Below are 23232 nucleotides of genomic sequence, written 5' to 3' on the forward strand. Positions count from 1 at the left end.
GTAATAGACTATATTGGATTCAAAATTCAATTTGAAATGATTAAAGCATTTAATGAAATTTGTAAATAAGACCAGAATTAATACTAACTCCTTATTAAAGACTATTAAAATTTTCTACATTTACACAGAAAATAAGATAGTGATTAATATTATAAGTTGAATGTTATATTTGTAATTTTATTTTATTTTTAAAATTAATTTTTATTGGAGTATAGTTGATGTACAATGTTGTTTTAGTTTCTGCTGTACAGCAAAGTGAATCAGCTATACATATATCTTCTCTTTTTAAAGATTCTATTCCCATATAAGTCATTACAGAGTATTGAATAGAATTCCCTGTGCTATACCGTCTATTTGTAATTTTACTATGTTGGACAACTAATTTTAAACCAATATTCTAAATGAGTATTTATTGATATGAAGTCCATGGATTTGGACTCTTGTAAGACTGGGTTAAAGTGACTCTGGGTCACAATTTACTTAATGTCTGTCATCCTCAGTTTCTTTATCTGTAAAATGAGAATAGTGATGCTTCCCTAAAAGTACGTGTCTCAATAAATAATAATGTTCATGATAGTAGTAATGATGATTTAATGATAATATTTTAAAAAGAGAGTTATAGAGCAATGTGCACAGTATGAATCCATTTATTTTCATTAAAAAATAAGGTATGCAAAGATATGTATTTAAAAATTTCCAGAAGATTATATACAATAACTATCATTTAAAAATTTCCACAATGTAAATATATTATGATATCTATTTGTTGTATGTATATGTGTGTGTGTTCATATACAAAACTTCCAGTTATTTTGTGAAATACGATCATTAGTAACTTTTACTGCTTGTTTCTTAATTTTATTTATTGTCTATGTTGAACAGATATAACATAATCAGCAGAAACACATACCTGAACATTTTAAAGTCAAGAAAAAGACATCTTTCCTTGGTTTTAATCTTGCTGGAGATATTATCTCAAGGGTTCAGGGAGGTAGAAGTCATGCTCAGTATCTATCATCCATCACACAATCATTAAGTCATTGAAAAATCCCCTTGTGGTATATTTGCTTTGAGGTTGCTGACTGATTTCCATCCATACACACTTCATTCTGGCAGTAAATGTGGTCTTGCTTCCTGTCGTAGTGGAGGTACAAGCCTTTGCCTGAGTCTCCCTAGTAGAGTGGGTACCTTGAGAAGCCTTAAAAGTAGGAGGGACCTTTGATCCTTTCACTTTCTCCTTTACCCCCCTTTTCATTCTTCATGCTCTCTCATAAGACTTGACCCCTCCTGAGGCCCCCTTGAGACTCTGCCCATCCCAGGGGAAATTTCCAAATCTCTCTCAAACTCCTTCCTCTTCCCAGGACCCAGGTCATAATGTCCAGATGTCCACTGGACAATCCCACCTCAGATTCAGCAAACCAAACACCGCCAGTTTCACAGCCTGCAGGCCAGTTTTTGTCCTTTTTTTGGGCTAATGATTAATGGGATCTCCAATTTACTTAACCAGATAAATGTACATAACCTTGTATGTCATTTCCTCCTAGAGGGTTTTCCTGACCATCTCTCTCCCAGAGAATAAACCTTCCCTCACCTGGGCAATCCAGGCTCCATGGCACAAATACCTTTTAGAGCACCTATCACTTTAGACCATGACTGTTTGCTCCTTGAAGCTAGGGATACATCGGGATATCCCAGAACTGACCACAATCCCTGTAAAGACACTCTAATCACTTGTTAACTGTCTTGAAGCAAAAGCAATCCATTTTACTCCCTCACTGAGAAGAGGTAACATTTCTTTACAGAGGAATCCCAAATAATCTTTGTAGATACCTTCACCTCCTACTCCATGTATGGCCTGGACTGTTACTCACTTCCAAAGAGTAGCATACAGGAAAGGAAAAAATAATAACTTTACAGTTTAGATAACTTGCCAATACCACCTTTATCAAGTGACAAAGGTTAACGTCGTCAGCGAGTACCTTGAGATGTCTTGTAGATAGCAGGCACCCTGATGGGATGTGATGAGAAAGGCACTTCACCTCTGCACAACACGTCTCCCAAACCTGTAACCTTAGTCTAACCTTGAGAAAACACCTGACAAACCCAGACCAGGGGACAGTCTACAAATACCTGGTCTGTACTCCTCAAAACTGTCGAGGTCATTAGAAACACAAATTTCAAAAGGAAAGACTTGATAACTGCCCCAGACCAGAGAAAACTATGAAAAAATGATAAGTAAATATAATGTAGGATCTTGATTTGGATCCTGGAACAGAAAAAGGACAACCTGGTGAAATCTGATAAAATCTGGAGTTTAGTTAATGGTAATGTACCATGAGAAACACTGGGCTGGAGGAAGCACAAGTTGGAATCAAGATTGCCGGGAGAAATATCAATAACCTCAGATATGCAGATGACACCACCCTTATGGCAGAAAGGGAAGAAGAACTAAAGAGCCTCTTGATGAAAGTGAAAGAGGAGAGTGAAAAAGTTTGCTTAAAGCTCAACATTGAGAAAACTAAGATCATGGCATCCAGTCCCATCACTTCGTGGCAGATGGATGGGGAAACAGTGGCTGAGTTTATTTTTCTGGGCTTCAAAATCACTGCAGATGGTGATTGCAGCAATGAAATTAAAAGACTCTTACTCCTTGGAAGGAAAGTTATGACCAACCTAGACAGCATATTAAGAAGCAGAGACATTACTTTGCCAACAAAGGTCCGTCTAGTCAAGGCTATGGTTTTTCCAGTGGTCATGTATGGATGTGAGAGTTGGACTATAAAGAAAGCTGAGCACTGAAGAATTGATGCTTTTGAACTGTGGTGTTGGAGAAGACTCTTGAGAGTCCCTTGGACTGCAAGGAGATCCAACCAGTCCATCCTAAGGGAGATCAGTCCTGGGTGTTCATTGGAAGGACTGATGTTGAAGCTGAAACTCCAATACTTTGGCCACCTGATGCAAAGAAATGACTCATTGGAAAAGACCCTGATGCTGGGAAAGATTGAGGGCAGGAGGAGAAGGGGACGACAGAGGATGAGATGGTTGGGTGGCATCACCAACTTGATGGACATGGGTTTGGGTGGACTCCGGGAGTTATTGATGGACAGGGGGCTTGGCGTGCTTGGTTCATGTGGTTGCAAAGAGTTGGGTACGAGTGAAAGACTGAACTGAACTCAACTGAATGTACCATGTACCAATGTTGCCTTTTTAGTTCTGACAAATGCACCATGGTAATTTAAGATGACAGTATTTGGAGAAACCAAAACTGGGTAGATGAGGAGTTCTCGGTACTACATTTGCAATTTTCTGTAAGTCTAAAATTTTCCAAAATTAAAAGTGTATTTCAAAAAATCACTCCCCATGTACTATACCCTCTGTAATAGGCTGAAAGGTTAAACATCTCTGTTTGGATATAAATGGAACCTAGTTAGAAAATATGTAATAGAATTGAACAATTAAAGCAACATAATGTATTTTTTATTTTATACTGATTATAATGGTCTATACAAGAGAATATCAATTGGCTACATATCCGTTCTTAACTAACTGAACCCATGTTGGCACTCAGCTGAATGGCTATATTTATTGCCTCCCTTGTAGCTCGGGTGACCCTGTGACTAACTTCTGGTCCATGCTATGGAAACAAGGGTATGACATTTCCAGGAAAACTTCTTTAAAGGGCTAGGTGCTTCCTCCCTCTTTCCTGCTACTGGTATGGGAATGGCAAGCCTCTGAGGTAGCGCACTGAGGTGCTTGGAGCCACAAGAGGGCAGTAGTCTGAATCTGATGGCATCTTGGAGGTATCACACCTAATCCTCACAAACACAAGATCATACACACCCATTTTTTAAAAGGGAAAAATTCAGAAAAGAATATTGGTGCATATGAAGGAAAATAAAAATGGCCTGTAATTCTACCATGTAGAAATCCAGTACCATTTGTGAGATAAATACATACATATTCAACTGAAAAAAAAAAAAACTCTTACGATCCTATACATGGAGTTTTCTATTTTACTTTTAAAAACTTAATATTATATCATCGACACTTTTGTATATATGTATTTTTTGAAAATACTGTTTGGAAAATTTATTATTTTGAAAATACTGTTTATCAAAATATTGTGTGATGTTTGTACAATATGCATTATGGTGATGAATGAGTGTGATGAGTATGAATTTGCTTCACTCTGACTCGTGTTCAAGACTCACTTGGGCCACTGACTGTGTAACTCTGGCAAGTTGTATCACCTATTGAAACAAAATGGGAGTAACCTTTTAGAGTTATTGGGAAGATTAAATTAGTTAATGCATATAAGATCTAGCACAAGGTCTAGATCTTAGTAAGTTGTTTTTTAAAAAATTAATTCATTAATTTGACTGTACAGGTTCTTAGTTGGAGCATGGAGGATCTTTAACTGTAACATGTGGGATCTAGTTCCCTGGTCAAGGATTGAACCCGGGCTGCTGGAAGCATGGAGTCTTAACCACTGGACCCCAGAGTTGTCCCAGTAAGTTCTTAATAAATATAAACTATTGTGATTATCATTATCATTCTTTAATCAGTTTCTTCTTCATGGGCAGTTAACCTGTCAGGGTCTAATTAAGAAATAGACAATCAATTAGAGTTCAATTTAAAAAAAGAAAGCAATGGAAGCCACATGAGAACTTAGAAGAAATGTAACACAGAGAATTGGTTACAAAGGTGATAAGAAAGCTGAGAAATAAAATAGGGGAAATTAGAAACCCCAAAGATTGCCAGTAGCAAGAAGGCACTACTACTGTTAGGTGGGGGAGAGGGAAAGGCGGTAACCAGAGCCCAGGGCCAAGGTCACTGGTAGAAGCTACAGTCATGGCAGACCTTTCCTATGGGAGCTCAAACCAGGGAGGAAATTCACCTACTTCTGGAGATGCCATCTGACATGAAGAGGGCTGGATTTTCTACCTCCAGAACCTCCCATTGCAGACCCATCAAGGCACTTGGAAATGGAGTCTTCAGGGATCAGCCTTGAGATATAGAGCAGAGCAGAGGAAGAGAATCTGGATGGAGTGGATCTGATGGAAACAGACTCAGGACCAGCATAGTCCATCCCTTTTACTATCCAGCATTCATTCTTATGCTCCCACCTATGTTTAATGTCAGATGTGAAACACCTCTCTCCTACAAAAGCCTTCTCCATCTTCCCTCTGACAAGAGGAGCTGCAAATTCCATCAGTCATCATATTAATCTTGGATCCAAGATCTCCAGGTAAATTTCAGCACTCCCCATCTAGTTTGGATGTGGCTTCTCATGGCCTAGTGAATTCATTGTGAAATTAAGCATCAACAACATTTTTCACATAAAATATGAGTGGGAGAGGAAAAGGGGAAAAAAATGATCAATAGATGATAGGTCCATAAAAATATGTACAGACCCTTCAGTTCTTATTTCTCTAACTGATCACAAAGGTCATCACTGATATTTTCTCACTGAAAAAGTAAAATTTTTCATTGAGATTCCATCACCATTCCATGTTACCTTGGCTGTTAGTCAGTCCATTGGTTATTCGGGATTATTTACTTGATGAAAAACATCTTCATACCTAAATGGTTTAAGCAATGGAAGCCACATGAAAACTTAGAAGAAATGTAACACAGAGAATTGGTTACAAAGGTGATAAGAAAGCTGAGAAATATTTTTCTATGGTTTTATTGGGTTACTTTCATCTTTAATTGAAGTTTAATATTGGACATGCAATTACTGTTCTTTAGCTATTTCCAGATTCTAAATGGCTCCCTAATGACTATCCTAAGTCCTAAATATGGTCATTCCTGTACCAGATGTGTAGCAGCATCTTAATTTTCCTGTGATAATTAATACCAATAACCCCTGACCTGCTTTCTCAGTTTGACCTGAGGAATCCTGAATGGTCAGTAGCCCCTACTCCGCTTCGTTTAATGGGACCATTATTTTATCTCCTGAAGAAATAACACTTTTCCTGAGGACCTAGTTCACAAAAGTAGTAGAACCCAAGGTTTGGGGATGGGGAACAAGAGCTTGCCCAGTGATTTATCGGGTATAACAGTGAAAGTGGCCCCTCCCAGTTTTACACCTTAGTTCCCAGAGCCTTCAGGGCAGCACTTCAACCTCGTAGGGGCTAACTCCGAGTTGTTCCTGCTGTTGCTGTTTAGTCACTAAGTCGTGTCCGACTTTGCCCATCTGCTGGGCAATAGAAGGTCCTCATATGGCGGTGTGAATTGAAGGAGGAGCCGCACTGTAGCAAATGGTGATAGATGTAACTTGCTTGTTTCTTCCAGACGTACTTGAACCTAATCTCACAGACAGCACTTCCAATGAAAAGAAATTGTTTCTGCTCGCACCAACCCTTATGGCTTAGCGGGTTTGAGAGCACTCAATTCATGATAGGAAGCTCAAGCCACATTGTCACTCAGGGTCCCAGAGCCTGTGGAAGCAGACTTGCTCAAAGTTCTGCCCCCCCTCTCTGGGGGAAGCCCACATCCAGTACCTGGTCGTTGTAGCAATATCTGGCTCCCTTTTCTCTTTAAGGCAAGACAACTCTATAGAGACAGCTCTACTCCAGAACTCCCTGTGTGATCAGTTGAGGCTTCTGTTGCAACTGCATCACCATTCAACTTCTCCTCTTGCCCAATCCTGACTCTTATGGTCTCTTACAGTTGCTGTACCCAAGTGCAGTCCCCAATGTGCCTCCTGTCTCAGATCTCCATCTCAGACATTCTCCATCTCAGAGTTGACTTTTTGGGAAACCAAACACACAGCCGAGTGTTGAAACTCTGTGAAGTCCTTGAGGCAAGTCAGGGTCTGCTCAGGGGGAGAATAGTTATCAGCTCAGAAAGGCACAGCTTTGCTTCAAAACTCTATGGGACTATGCTGTGATTCTCTTACTGGAATTTCCTATTCCACACAACTTTGAGGACTTCTCTGGTGGCCCGGTGGTTAAGTAACCACCTGCCAATGCAGGGCACATGGGTTCAATCCCTGGTCCGGGACAATCCTGTGTGCTGTGGGGCAGCTAAGCCCATGCACCACAACTACTGGATCTATGCTCCGCAACAAGATAAGCCACCACAATCAGCCTGTGCTCCCAGCTAGAGAGTAGCCTCTGCTCACTGCAATGAGAGAAAGCTTGCATGCAGCAATGAAGACCTAGCACAGCCAAAAATAAATAAAAATAAAGCTTTGAGTACCACTGAATCTGTTGTGTCATAAGCCTGAGTGACAGCCTGTACCCACTAAAGAATTTGCTCTTACTCTGAGCCCCACTTGAAGACTTAGTCTTGCAGATCACTTGGTAGATAGGTTGGACCATCATACCCAAGTACAGAATATATACCCTCATAAATGGTACAGATAGTTCAGTAAGATACATTAATTTTACATATACTCACTGATGTCTACTGTACATCAGTCACTCTGGGAGATGTAGGGAAAAAACAAAAAGTGGATTCAGCCTTAGAAGAATTAGATCTAGTCAGTTGCAAAGCAAAATGAGCCATGATGATGGCTGTCTGTGGGCAGTGCCATATTATATTTATGTATGAAGTGTCATGAGCATGCAAGAAGAGAGTCATCATTCCTACCCTGGCAGGCTGGAGGAGGAGGTGATATCTGGTCATATCAAACTGTGGACTGATCAGCTCAATGAACAACAAAATACTTTTCTGAAGCCAGATATTAAAAGTATTTATATGATTTATGAGATTTAATGATTTAAATTTAATGATTCTGAGATTTAAGCTGTTTCTAAGTATATAATTCACCTATCATATAAATTTGTTTTCTGGGTTTGGATCCTAAAAAATACAACAGAATGAATTTCTGTTTCTATTTTGTGAAGGGGTAATTTAAAAATAATTAAGATAATTTCTTCTCTTCAGAACAACAATATAATTCTCACTATTTTAATTTTCTGTTCATGGCCTGGCATTGAACAATGATTAAAAAACTATACACTTAATTATAGATTATGTGCTAAATGGATGTTCTAAGTAGATTGTTGAATATGCAATATTGGCACCAAATTTTGAGAGTTGAACACAGCCTTTCTTTTGTTTCATGAATCAGATGCAAGATACTCAGAACACCCTGGCATTAATTCTCATTTACTATTTCTAAAGTTTTTCTTTTTTAACTAGGAAGTCTTTTTGGAAATAAAATCAGGAAATGTTTAGCAACTTGGAGCAACAATCTATATACAATATATCATATACTCTTAAGTCAAACGTAATCAAGATTGAATAATTTATATTTTGCTATTAACATGAAAGATTATTTTGAGATTTTTTTTAAAAAGGAAGTTTTCTGATGCCTTTTTCCCCCTAAACCAACATGCACACAGCTATTGAAATGTCTTGCTTTACATTTGTGTACTTGAGGTGATGTTGATAGTTAATAATAATGTGTGTAAATTAATATACCTCTAATAGTATAAATTAATACATTTGATGAATTCAAGCCTTTTTGGCTGATTGTCAGACCTGGTTGTTGGATGGTTGCTGCTTCAGACCTTGTAAACTCACAGGAGATATGTCAGGTTTGCCCCTTTGTTGTTGTTGAGTTGTGCTTGCTTTGTTAGTGTTATCTTTGATCCAAGGTCCTTTTGTAGGCCCGATTTTGCCACGTTTGGGGCAGGTTACTTAAGCTGAAAGGAGGTAGTAGAGTCTGTAGCCCGTGTAGCCCAGTGCCTGTGAGCTCCAGTGCATCCATGGGAAGCCGTCAGGGGTACAGTTGCCACTGCTCCAGGCCATGCGGACGCCGCTCACCCCTCACCTCCTGGGAGCCCCCTGGAGAACACATGGATGTCATGGTATCCATGTGATAGGAACTGAATATTATCACTAATCTAATTCTGTGTCTGAAATTTGACAGTAAAAGGATTTAGGGCCCAGTGAGGTAGGTGAAATCTGAGGACAGAGGTCCATCAGTGTCTACAGATGGACTCCTCTGCTTCTAGCAGAGGTGACGGAGCTTGTGATGCTGGGCAACCCCCTCTGCAGCAGCTCCCCTGCTGGGTGGTTTAGGCCAGGGCTATTCCAGGAGGCGGTCAGATTTTTCTGTGTACCCTGTATGGGGTAAAACTAAGGCAGCGTTGCATCTGTCCTGAAAGAGCGAGCCTTTGAGGCTGGATAATGGGGAGTCTGCTGCGTGATTTGGTAAGCCAGACCCGGCCCCCCATCCCACCCCACAAGCATCAGCCCCTTGGAGACCACTGCAGGGGTGCAGTTGGAAGGAGGCTAAAACACTAGATCTTACCAAGGGGGAAGGTGGGTTGGGATGAATTGGGAGATTGGGACTGACATATATACACTCTTGATCCTGTATATAAAAAAGGTTACTAATGAGAACCTACTGTATAGCCAGAGAACTCTACTCAGTGCTCTGTGGTGACCTAAATGGGAAGGAAAGTAAAGAAAAAAAAAGAGGTGGCGCTAGTGGTAAAGAGCCCGCCTGCTCATGCAGGAGACATAAGACATGCGGATTTGATCCCTGGGTTGGGAAAATCCCCTGGAGGAGGGCATGGCAGCCCACTGCAATATTCCTTCCTGGAGAATCCCATGGACAGAGGAGCCTGGTGGGCCACAGTCCATAGGGTCGCACAGAGTCGGACACGACTGAAGTGACTTAGCACGCACACACGCACGTAGCTGATTCACTTTGCTGTACAGCAGAAACTACCACAACATTATAAAGCAACTATATTCCAATAAAAATTAAAAAAAATAAAAAAGACTAGATCGTAAATGCTCTCACCACACCGAAGAAGCGGGTCTTCTCGTGGGGTGACCCTTGCCAAGAAGGAGGAATCAAGTGGCACCAGTCAGAGGCTGGTAAGGTCCAGGAGTGCAGTCCTCGGGTACGCAGTCCCCTTTGGGGTTGGGGGTTATACTACAGAAGCCCAGAGCTGCTGGAGGGGGAGCGCCCCCTTCAGGTGTCAGGAGCCCTACCTGAGAGCCTGTCACTCCTGCCCAGGTCCACAGTGTCCAGCTCCGTGGGGCACAGACAGTGAGAGGTGGCTTCTCCAGCCCGGGGGTCTGGTGGCAGATCAGGAACACTCAGTCACTCTCTATGAGAGCCCCCTCCAACCTGAGCCTGGCAGGGGACCCTCTCTGACATGCACCCAAACCTCACTGTCCTCACTCGCTGACTCAGTCTCAGCCTTATGTAGGGGCTACTGGTTGAATTTGGTAGGCTCTGCTCTGTTCACTGGCCTCCTGTGTTCTCTTTGATTTATGTTTATTTTCATATATTTAAGTGTTTATGAGGGCTTCCCAGGTGGCTCTGGGGTAAAGAATCTTCCTGCCAATGCAGGAGATGCAGATTCAATCCCTGGGTCAGGAAGATTCCGTGGAGTAGGAAGTGGCAACTACTCCAGTATTCTTGCCTGGAGAAATCCCATGGACAGAGGACCCAGGAGGGGCTACAGTCCGTAGGGTTGCAAAAGAGTCGAACATGACTTAGCAACTGAACAATAATGACAACAAATGTTTATGAATAAGTTATACAATGACGTAGTCTGGAATTAAACAGCAATAAGTGGTTATATACAGTGAAAACGCTTCCCTTCCACCCTCCAGTCCATCTTTCTCTCCAGAGGCAACTGTGATTGTCAGGTCCTTGTGACTATCGGAGATTTTATATGCATACATATAAGTGTGTCTCAACAAGTATCTATTTTCTATCCCTGGCAGCCTCCTGGTAGAATACCATGTACATAGTCTTACACATTTTTCACTTAATTTATCTTGGAGAGGTTTATTTTCATAGTAGTACATTAAAAGCCTTGTTACTATTTTTGACAGTTATGTGATTTTTCCGCTGTATGTATGTATCACATTTTGTTTAACCAGTCACCTATTGATGGATATTTAGATGGTTTCTGATCTTTTGATATTACTATGTTGTATAGAATGACCTGGTATAGTATAATTTCCATGTGTGAAAATATTTACAAGGATCAGTTCTGAGAAGAGAAAAATCCTAAGTCAAAAGGTACGAATAGTCAGGATTTTTACAGATACTGCCAAATTATCCACCATAAATGCCATACCAGTTTTCAGTCCCTCACAGACTGTGTGAAAGAACTGGGTTTTTTGAATCTTTACCATCCCAGTGTATTATCAATCTTTTTTATTTTTGCCAGCCTACTAGATTAAAAGTGAGATCTCAGTGGGATTTTAATTTGTTTTTCCTTAAAAAGAGAGAAGTTAAGCATAGATTCATATGTCTAAGATGAATGCATTTTTATTTATCTGTGAACTGTCTGTTCCAATCCTTTATCCATCTTTCTACTGAGTTATTTGTCTACCAGTACTTTATATGTTCCTTTGGGTTGTACTTTGAGTATTTCTGGCACTCGCATGTTTATTTTTCTCATGGTATTTTGGGTGTGTGTGTAGTCAGATTTATCATATATGCATATATGTATGTACATGTATATATATCCCCCCTACTTTTTGCATGGCTTCTGGATTTGTGTTTTAGAAAAGGATTCCTCACTCTTACACTGAAATTTTTTCATCGTTATTTATTCTAGTACTTTGATTGTTTCTTCCATTTTTATACTTACATTTTGATCCATTTGTCATTTGTCCTTGTGTAAGCTGCATGGCTACCCAAATGTTGCAATACCATTTGTTAAATAATTCATCTTTTCCCCACTGATTAGAACTATAATCTATAATTATTTATATTTTATATTTATATTTATAATTATAAACTATAATTATTACCACATTTTTAAATTTAGATCTCTTGAATCTTCTATTATTTTCCATTGATTTCAGTACCACCTTTTAAATTACTATACTAAAATAAGTGAAAGGAATATTGGTCCCTCATTATTTTTATCAGAATTCTTCTGAATATTATTGCTTATTTATTGCCTTATTGTTAAAAATAAAAACTAAGGGTTTCCCTGGTGATCCGGTGGTTAAGAATCTACCTTGCAGTGCAGGGGACACAGGTTCGATCCCTGGTCAGTGAAGATCTGACATGCTGCTGGCTAACAAAACTTGTGCACCGCAGCTACTGACCCTGATGCTCTAGAGTCCGTGAGCCACGACTACTGAGCCCCTGTGGCACAACTACTGAAGACCACGCACCCTGGAGCCCACGCTCCGCAACAGGAGAAGCCACTGCGATGAGAGGACTGCACACTGCAACTAGGGCATAGCGCCTGCTTGCTGAAGCTAGAGAAAGCCCATGAACAGCGATGAAGACGAGTGCAGCCGAAAAAAAAAACAAAACTAGAACCAGCCTGTCTATACACACATAAAAGATGAAAAACCCGTGTTAACTTAAAGAATATTGACATCTTTGACATATTGATTGATTCTTCTCATGCATGTGGTAAATTTACATTTATTCAAGTATTTTCTTGAGCCTCACAGTTAAAGTTCTCATGTCATAGATCTTGTCCTGGACTTCAAGTCTACCATCGTGTGGCCACTACTGAACCAGTGAGAAGGGTCCAGACTGCGCTAACCACCCAAGGGACTACCAGTGGTATGAATCATTTTTTTTAGAAAATCAACTTAATTGAGGTATAATTTACATACAATAAATTATATATTATTCATGAATTTTTACTCAAAACATAACATGTAAAAGAATTTTGTTCACCACAATGAGATATCATTCTACACCTTTCAGAAAGGCTATAATCAGAAAGACAACAAATGACAAATGTTGGAAAGGATATGGAGAAAAGAGAAGCTTCATGCGCTGTTGGGAATGTAAACTGGTGCAGCCGCTATGGAAAACAGTATGGAAATACCTCAAAAAATTAGAGGTACCATCAGATCAGATCAGATCAGTCGCTCAATCGTGTCCGACTCTTTGTGACCCCGTGAATCGAAGCACGCCAGGCCTCCCTGTCCATCACCAACTCCCAGAGTTCACTGAGACTCACGTCCATGGAGTCAGTGATGCCATCCAGCCATCTCATCCTCTGTCGTCCCCTCCTCCTCCTGCCCCCAATCCCTCCCAGCATCAGAGTCTTTTCCAATGAGTCAACTCTTCGCATGAGGTGGCCAAAGTACTGAAGTTTCAGCTTTAGCATCATTCCTTCCAAAGAAAGCCCAGGGCTGATCTCATTCAGAATGGACTAGTTGGATCTCCTTGCAGTCGAAGGGACTCTCAAGAGTCTTCTCCAACACCACAGTTCAAAAGCATCAATTCTTCTGTGCTCAGCCTTCTTCATAGTCCAGCTCTCACATCCATACATGACCACAGGAAAAACCATAGCCTTGACTAGACGAACCTTTGTTGGCAAAGTAATGTCTCTGCTTTTGAATATGCTATCTAGGTTGGTCATAACTTTCCTTCCAAGGAGTAAGCGTCTTTTAATTTCATGGCTGCAGTCACCATCTGCAGTCATTTTGGAGCCCAGAAAGATAAAGTCTGACACTGTTTCCACTGTTTCCCCATCTATTTCCCATGAAGTGGTGGGACCGGATGCCATGATCTTCGTTTTCTGAATGTTGAGCTTTAAGCCTACTGTTTCACTCTCCTCTTTCACTTTCATCAAGAGGCTTTTGAGTTCCTCTTCACTTTCTGCCATAAGGGTGGTGTCATCTGCATATCTGAGGTTATTGATATTTCTCCCGGCAATCTTGATTCCAGTTTGTGTTTCTTTCATGATGTACTCTGCATATAAGTTAAATAAACAGGGTGACAATATACAGCCTTGACGAACTCCTTTTCCTATTTGGAACCAGTCTGTTGTTCCATGTCCAGTTCTAACTGTTGCTTCCTGACTTGCATACAAATTTCTCAAGAGGCAGATCAGGTGGTCTGGTATTCCCATCTCTTGAAGAATTTTCCACAGTTTATTTGATCCACACAGTGAAAGGCTTTGGCATAGTCAATAAAGCAGAAATAGATGTTTTTCTGGAACTCTCTTGCTTTTTCTATGATCCAGCAGATGTTGGCTGCCTTTTCTAAAACCAGCTTGAACATCAGGAAGTTCACGGTTCACATATTGCTGAAGCCTGGCTTGGAGAATTTTGAGCATTACTTTACTAGCGTGTGAGATGAGTGCAATTGTGCGGTAGTTTGAGGATTCTTTGGCATTGCCTTTCTTTGGGATTGGAATGAAAACTGACCTTTTCCAATCCTATGGCCACTGCTCAGTTTTCCAAATTTGCTGGCATATTGAGTGCAGCACTTTCACAGCATCATCTTTCAGGATTTGGAATGTGAAGTCAAGTGGGCCTTAGAAAGCATCACTACAAACAAAGCTAGTGGAGGTGATGGAATTCCAGTTGAGCTATTCCAGATCCTGAAAGAGGTACCATACAGTCCAGCAATTCCACGTCTGGGTATTTTTCAACCCCCCCCCACCCCAAATATTAATTTGAAAAGACATATGTTCCCATATGTTCACTGCAGCATTATCCACAACAGTCAAGATACAGAAACAACCTATGTATCCATCAATATATGAATAGATAAAAAAGATGTGGTATGTGTATGTACACACACACACACACACAATGAAATACTACTCAGCCATAAGAAATAATGAAGTCCTGCCATTTGTGACAACTTGGATGAACCTAGAGGGTATTATGCTAAAGAAACAAGTCAGATGAAGATAAATATCATATGAGCTCACTTATATGTGGAAACAAAAACAAAACAAGCCAACCAATGAAACAAAATGAAAAGACTCAGAGGACAAATGGGTGATTGCCAGAAGAGAGGAAGTGGAGGGGAGAGCAAAATAGGTGAAGAGGACTAAGACGCACAAATCTCTGGTAATAAAATAAATGTCATGAATATGTAATACATAGCATAAGCAATATGTCAATAATGTAGTAACATTGTATGGGGATAGATGGTTACAAGACTCGTTGTGGTAAATATATGCAAATGTAAGATCACTGTGTAATATACCTAAAACTAACATAATATTGTACATCAACTATATTTCAGTTTTAAAAAGGGAAAAAAATATAGCACATTGACATTAAAATGGAGGATTCTAGGAGCTTTTCCCAAGCCCATGAGCACATTGTTTAATCAAGGACTGCTTGGTACACTTTGTTGTTGTTGTTTAGTCACTAGTTCAGTTCAGTTCAGTCACTCAGTTGTGTTCAATTCTTTGTGACCCATTGGACTGTAGCACACCAGGCTTCCCTGTCCATCACCAACTCCCAGAGCTTACTCAAACTCATGTCCATCAAAGCAGTGATGCCATCCAACCATCTTGTCCTCTGTCATCTTCTTCTCCTCCTGCCTTCAATCTTTCCCAGCATCAGGGTCTTTTCCAATGAGTCGGTTCTGTACATCAGGTGGCCAAAGTATTGGAGCTTCAGCTTCGGCATCAATCCTTCCAATGAATAATCAGGAGTGATTTCCTTTAGGATGGACTGGTTGGATCTTCTTGCAATCCAAGGGACTCTCAAGAGTCTTCTCCAACACCTCAGTTCAAAAGCATCAATTCTTCAACTTTCTTTTGTTCAACTCTCTGCAACCCCATGGATTGCAGCCAGCCAGGCTTCTCTGTCCATAGAATTTCCCAGGCAAGAATACTGGAGTAAGTTGCCATTTCCTTCTCCAGAGGATCTTCCTGACCCAGGGATCAAATGTGCATCTTCTGCATTGAAAGGTGAATTCTTGACTGCTGAGCCAGCAGGGAAACCACATTGCATTTGCCTCCTTCTGGTCCCAGATAGGTCATATTTAACTCCTTTTTGAAGTCTATGATCCCAAAACATTATGAGTTGTTGGAACTGGAAGATGCCGTTTGGAGGCTAATGAGTCCAGTTGACCAGATCAGTATTATGTAGGAGAAAGAGTTATGCATTAAGGCCAAGGAGATCTGGGCATACTCATTTTGGCCCATCTGGTATCCACCTGACTGGCCAAGACTTTCAGCTGTTTTGAGAGTCAATTTCCACAACAGAGAGATATGTATTGATAATACCTGCTTGGTCTACATTTAGGATTATTATGAGGGTTAAATGAGATAGAGTGTACAAAAGGTATTATAAAGTCAAAAGGTAATGAAAATATAAGGGATTATTATCTCTGCTCTAAAGAAACTCATCATCTAATGGGGTAATATATAGCTTTTGGGGTGTTGGTTACATGACTATGTTCACTTTGTGAAAATCCATTGAGCTATACAATGATAACTTGTGTACCTTTCTGTATGTATGTTAGATTCAGTAGAGTTTACTGAAAAGCAAACTGGATTCATTTGAACTTTGTAATATGCATTCATAGATTTCAATGTAGCATTGCATTTTATCGGATGTTCCAATACAATTTATTTGCCTCTTCTCCTGGTGATGGACATTTGGGTTGTTTCTGGTATGGGGCATTCGTGAACAATGCTTGTGCATGTCTCCTAGGACACATGAGCACAAGTTTCTCAGGGAGTGGAACAGCTGAATCATTGTCTGTGGGCATCTTCAAGTTTATTAGATCATGCTAAACTGGTGTTTGAAGTTAAGCTCCAGTTCTCCTCCCCACCAGAACTGTATGAAATTACTCTCATTGGCTTGATGATGGTGGTGGTGGTTTAGTTGCTAAGTCATGTCTAACTCTTGCAACCCCATGGACTGTAGCCCGCCAGACTCCTCTGTCCATGGGATTTTCCAGGTAAGAATTCTGGAGTGGGTTTGCTTAATAGTCATTAGAATTTTTGCCAATCTGACCAGTATTCTGTGATATCTAATTGTGATGTTACTTTGCATTTTCCTCACACTGAACCTTGTGTACTGGACTTTTGGATTTCTTCATTTGAGAACTCCTTCCTCAAGGCTTTGCCCACTTCCCTACTGGGTTGTTGTTTTCTTATTGATTTGGACTGAGGATTACTTAAGAATTCTGGGACTCTGAGTGGACAAATCCTCAGACACATTCTAATATGTTCCCATGGGAAGAAGTTACAGCTTTGACATCTCTGAGGTCACCAGCTGTGCTTCTTCTCTCCACGTGTCACAGGGGAGGATGGATTTTCCATTATGTTTTTATTACTGATTCGTATCTTAATGGCATTATAGCTAATCCTTTTGAAATTGACTTATAGCCTTACTGTATAGGCAATTTTTCTAAATATTCCAGGTGTGATGTGAAGGATGTATATTTTGCAGATGGTTGTTGTGGGTCTACACATGTGCATTACGTCAAGTGTGTTACATGAGCTATTCAAATCTGTATCCCTTGTTGATTTATTTGTCTGCATGTCCTATTAATTACTGAGATGAATATACTAAAATATTCCATTGAAATAAAAGATTTGTCTATTTATCCTTGTAGTTCTGTCCATTTTTGCTTTACATTAAAGACTGTTTCGGTCTATTTCACTTTCCATAGTACAAGTCCATGTCCTTAGTCCAGCTCATTGTCAACAGGAAAACAGAGCCCTATATCTGCCTTGTAGTGTGGCCACAACCCCTGCATCATGAATCTTTTCCTTTCATCTTCCTTTATAATCCTGCCTCACTCACTTTACAGAAGAAAGGGACTTTATACACCCTTTTCCCTTCTTACTATGGTTCTTTGCCTCCAGAGCAACAAAGGGTACTCTGAAGTATTAGTTATTAATATTAATCAAGAACCCATAAATTGAAGTCAAGGCTTTGTGTTTTTCATTAGTTAGACATATATGTGTTAGGGACACAGCATGGCATTAGATTACAATGGGATTTTGATATATAACTTAAGACTGTTTAAAAAGCTGCATGACATTATGTAGTAAAATTTCTCCCATTTCCACCCACTGATATATATATATATATATATATATATATATATATATATAAACATATTTTCTAATGATTTACACATATAGAGATGGAAAGAGGAACAGAAGTTGTGTTAATCTTTGTCTCAATCTAATCAGTTCAATTCAGTCTCTCAGTCATGTCCAACTCTTTGTGACCCTGTGGACTGCAGCATGCCAGGCTTCCCTGTCCATCACCAACTTCCAGAGCTTGCTCAAATTCATGTTCATTGAGGCAGTGATGCCATCCAATCATCTCATCCTCTGTCGTCCCCTTCTCCTCCTGCCTTCAATCTTTCCTAGTATCAGGGTCTTTTCTGATGAGTCTGTTCTTTGCATCAGGTGGCCAAGGAATTGGAGTTTCAGCTTCAGCATCAGTCCTTCCAATGAATATTCAGGACTGATTTCCTTTAGGATGGACTGGTTGGATCTCCTTGCCATCCAAGGGACTCTGAAGAGTCTTCTCCAACACCACAGTTCAAAAGCATCAGTTCTTTGGCGCTCAGCTTTCATTATAGTCAAACTCTCACATCCAAACATGACTACTGGAAAAACCACAGCTTTGACCAGATGGACCTTTGTCAGCAAAGTAATGTCTCTGCTTTTTAATATGCTGTCTAGGTTGGTCATAGCTTTTCTTCCAAGAAGCAAATGTCTTTTAATTTCATGGCTTCAGTCACCATCTGCAGTGATTTTGGAGCCCAAGAAAAGAAAGTCTTTCACTGTTTCCATTGTTTCCCCATGTATTGATATGAAGTGATGGGACCAGATGCCATGATCTTAGTTTTCTGAATGCTGAGTTTTAAGCCAACTTTTTCACTCTCCACTTTCACTTTCATCAAGAGGCTCTGTAGTTCTTCTTCACTTTCTGCCATAAGGGTGGTGTCATTTACATATCTGAGGTTATTGATATTTCTCCTAGCAATCTTGATTCCAGCTTGTGGTTCATCCAGCCTGGCATTTCGCATGGTGTACTCTGCATCTAAGTTAAATAAGCAGGGTGACAATATACAGCCTTGATGTAACCCTTTCCCTATTTGGAACCAGTCTGTTGTTCCATGTCCAGTTCTAACTGTTGCTTCTTGACCTGCATACAGTTTTTGCAGAAGGTAGGTAAGGTGGTCTGGTATTCCCATCTCTTTCAGAATTTTCCACAGTTTGTTGTGATCTACACAATCAAAAGTTTTGGTTTAGTCAGTAAAGCAGAAATAGATGTTTTTCTGGAATTCTCTTGCTTTTTCTGTGATCGAACAGATGTTGGCAATTTGATCTCTGGTTCCTCTGCCTTTTCTAAAACCAGCTTGAACATCTGAAAGTTCACGGTTCACGTACTGTTGAAGCCTGGCTTGGGGAATTTTGAGCATTACTTTGCTAGTGTGTTAGATGAGTGCAATTGTGTGGTAGTTTGAGCATTCATTGGCATTGCCCTTCTTTGGGATTGGAATGAAAACTGACGTTTTCCAATCCTGTGGCCACTGCTGAGTTTTCCAAATTTGCTGGCATATTGAGTGCAGCACTTTCACAGCATCACCTTTTAGAATTTGAAATAGCTTAACTGGAATTCCATCACCTCCACTAGCTTTGTTCGTAGTGATGCTTTCTAAGGCCCACTTGACTTCGCATTCCAGGATGTCTGGCTCTAAGTGAGTGATCACACTGTTGTGGTTGTCTGGGTCATGAAGATCTTTTTTTGTGTAGCTTTTCTGTGTATTTTTGCCACTTCTTAATATCTTCTGCTTCTGTTAGTTCCATACTGTTTCTGTCCTTTATTGTTCCCATCTTTGCATAAAATGTTCCCTTGGTAGCTCTAATTTTCTTAAAGAGATCTCTAGTCTTTCCTATTCTATTTTTCCCCTCTATTTCTTTGCATTGATCACTGAGGAACGCTTTCTTATCTCTCCTTGCTATTCTTTGGAACTCTGCATTCAAATGGGTATATCTTTCCTTTCCTCCTTTGCCTCTCACTTCTCTTCTTTTATCAGCTATTTGTAAGGCCTCCTCAGACAACCATTTGCCTTTTTACATTTCTTTTTCTTGGTGATGGTCTTGATCACTGCCTCCTGTACAGTGTCATGAACCTCCATCCATAGTTCTTCTGGCACTCTGTCTCTCAGATCTAATCCCTTGAATCTGTTTGTCACTTCCACTGCATTATTATAAGGGATTTGATTTAGGTCATACCTGAAATTCCTAGTGGTTTACCGTACTTTCCTCAATTTAAGTCTGAATTTGTCAATAAGGAGTTCATGATCTGAGCCACAGTCAGCTCCCGGTCTTATTTTTGCTGACTGTATAGAGCTTCTCCATCTTTGGCTACAAAGATATAGTCAATCTGACTTCAGTATTGACCATCTGGTGATGTCCATGTGTAGAGTCTTCTCTTATGTTGCTGGAAGTGAGTGTTTGCTATGACCAGTGCATTCTCTTGACAAAACTCTGTTAGCCTTCATCCTGCTTCAATCTGGTACTCCAAGGCCAAATTTGTCTGTTACTCCAGTTATGTCTTGACTTCCTACTTTTGCATTCCAGTCCCCTATGATGAAAAGGACATCTTTTTTTGGGTATTAGTTCTAGAAGGTCTTGTAGATCTTCATAGAGCTATTCACCTTCAGCTTCTTTGGCATTACTGGTTGGCGCATACCCCAACCAGTTGGGGCATAGACTTAGATTACTGTGATGTTGAATGGCTTGCCTTGGAAATGAATGGAGATCATTCTGTCATTTTTTGAGATTGTGCCCAAATACTGCATTTTGAACTTTTGTTGACTATGAGGGCTGCTCTGTTTCTTCTAAGGAATTCTTTCCCACAGTTGGAGATTGAGTTCTGGATTGAGTTATCATTGTCATTAATATTAGCATGTGCTGTGCTGTGCTAAGTTGCTCAGTCATGTCTGACTCTTTGCAACCCCATGGACTGTAGCCTGCCAGGCTCTTATTAATATTAGGGGCTTCCCAGGTAGCTCAGCTGGTAAAGACTCTGCCTGCAATGTGAGAGACCCCAGTTTGATTCCTGGGTTGGGAATTTCCCTTGGAGAAGGGATAGGCTACCCACTCCAGTATTCTTGGGTTCCCTGGTGGCTCAGATGGTAAAGAATCGGCCTGCAATGCAAGAATCCTGGGTTGGATCCCTGGGTTGGGAAGATCCCTGGAGGAGGGCTTAGGAAACCCACTCCAATATTCTTGCCTAGAGAATCCCCATGGACAACGGAGCCTGGCAGGCCACAGTCCATGGGGTTGCAAAGAGTCAGACACGACTGAGCAACCAAGCACAGCACAGCAGAGCACATGCTAATATTAATGGCAATGATAACTCAATCTAGAATTTTTTTTTTTTAACATTTAGAGCTCCATGGTCATTTGAAACTAAAAAATTTAAATCTATTTTCCCATGTCTTAGTTGCAGATAAGGATGATAAGGTAATCAGTTTTTAAAACTTTGAGATATAAAGCTATTTTTATGCAAAATTCTGAGTTCAAGAAAAAAAATTATGTGGAATTTTTGACTGTTAAAGATGAGTTCATTCATGTTTTAAATGGACAACAATGGGAATCAAATTGCATAGTATTTATTTTCCATTGTGTGTATTTAAAAGAATGTGAAAGGTTTTTGTTAAAATGTCAACTTCTGTGATATGCAAGAAATAACAAAAGTTTCTGAGATCAACTTTTTAAAAGTGTACAATTCTTTTAGGGGTTTGCAAGCAGAACACCGTGGAAGACCCTGACCTCATGCTGGCCTAGTCCATCTCCTGCCTCTGGGCATTCAAACTGTGCCGGACATTTGAAAAACCATGGATTTCCTGGGAAGAAGTTTCCTGCCTTGGTAAAAGTGTTTCAGTAGCTCAGCACATTCACCATGTGGAAATTCTGATACTTCCCTTTTTATGTAATAGAAGGCACATGTGAGAAAGGGCTTCATTGTCCAATCAGGAAAGGAGTGTCACCATGTAGCACTGAGTGCTCAGAGTACTTCAAAGGTGCTGGAATTGTGGACCTCACTCCCTTTTTGAGCTCACATCTGATCACCCACCTTATTCCAGCTGGAAAGAATAAGGGAGGAAGGGAAAATGAACAGATTAATTTATGAAGTGCCTGCCATGTTTGGGTACCTTACTAGCTACTTTCCTGTACGTTGTCTGATTTCTATAACAATCCATCCTACAGATGAAGAAATGAAACCCCAGGAAGATGACAGGTGTGCCAAGTTTATACAGCCAGTCAGTGGCATGGCTGGGATTTGATCCCAGGTCTCTCTGACTTGGTTATATCCCTGGCCTCAGAATCAAAAGATGCATGTGCCTGCAGTCAAATTACTTAGCATCTCTGAGCTTAAGCTTTCTCATCTGTAAAATGGGCTAGTAATAGCTATTTTGCAGGTTGGCATTCACAGTCTAGGGAGTTAATGTGTGGGCGTACTCAAATCTTTCACATAGGCCTGGCCCACGGAAGGCGCTGAAAATAAGATAGTAAATAAGCAGGCACAAAGTTGGGCATTCTGGCATAATACTGTTGCCAGCAACATGATAGCTAGTGTTGGGGATATAGCTACGTCTTGAAGGTGACACATTGAGTAGTGCTTGCCTTAAACTCTGAGACTAAGCAGTTAAGACTGAAGGATGGACTTGATTTTGTGGCAGGCAAAAGGAAAGATGGCTATTGCCTCCCAGGCCTAACCATTCCACACGCTTCTCACCATGAATTTCCCACCATCCACTGTGTTAAGACAAAACAATGCAGTCCACAGAGCTCATTCTGCTGTCTGTTGGAGAAGAATAAAAAACCTCATGTTGCCTCATCCAGGCAAGGCAGTAGCCACAAGGGAACACCCTGCCTCCAAGACTCCCTTCCATTTTTTCCACATGACAAAGCAGTTTCAAGCCTAAGACCCATCCTTAGCCTAGCTCAGTCAACTTTATCAGAAAATGGCAAACAGAAAAACTCTAGGTATCCTGGGCTGAGGCAAATGTCAGAGTGAGAGCTATTCTTTATTATTTTTTATGTTTAAATCACTATTCATATAACCGTCATGATCTTTGATGGATTGGCATTTAAAGCGCTAAAGTGTGTGTCTAAACCTTGCACCGAAGAGATGAATTTATTAATCCGGGAGAATCTAGCCCAATGTTCTTGGAGCCATGGGTGTTGTTTGGGTGCCACCTGGTGGCCAATGATCTTCCCTGTTGGAGAGGTTGTTGGCACTGGTCATCAGTTTTCCTAGCCCTGGCTACCTGTTAAGGATCGCCCTGAGATTCTCACAGGACTTCCAGTTGCTAGTTCTGCATATAAGCATTACTCTGTCCTGACAACATGTGAAAAGCTGAGCAGATTGAACAACCAACAATTCTTTTAGGATGCCTAAGAGAGGCAGGACACAGTAAACCGCTGCTCCCAAGATTACAGAGAATAATAGCTTAACGGAGCAGAGACTCGTTCCCCAGCCGAGACAGCTACAGGAGTCAGTGCTGGCCGGGAAAAC

General features: G+C 40.5%; 1 long non-coding RNA gene across 1 annotated transcript in view; it reads left to right on the forward strand.

Annotated features, from left to right (window-relative positions):
• The first annotated feature begins 4385 nt into the window (after window positions 1-4385).
• The window catches only part of LOC129620966 (uncharacterized), a 33287-nt gene continuing 14440 nt past the window's right edge, over window positions 4386-23232 (forward strand). Inside the window, exons 1-2 of the long non-coding RNA XR_008698957.1 lie at window positions 4386-4510; window positions 21448-21579. This is a non-coding gene — a long non-coding RNA (uncharacterized LOC129620966). The remainder of the gene's footprint in view (window positions 4511-21447; window positions 21580-23232) is intronic.

The sequence above is a fragment of the Bubalus kerabau genome, chromosome 10 (assembly GCF_029407905.1).
Source record: "Bubalus kerabau isolate K-KA32 ecotype Philippines breed swamp buffalo chromosome 10, PCC_UOA_SB_1v2, whole genome shotgun sequence".
In the NCBI taxonomy this organism is placed as follows: Eukaryota; Metazoa; Chordata; class Mammalia; order Artiodactyla; family Bovidae; genus Bubalus; species Bubalus kerabau.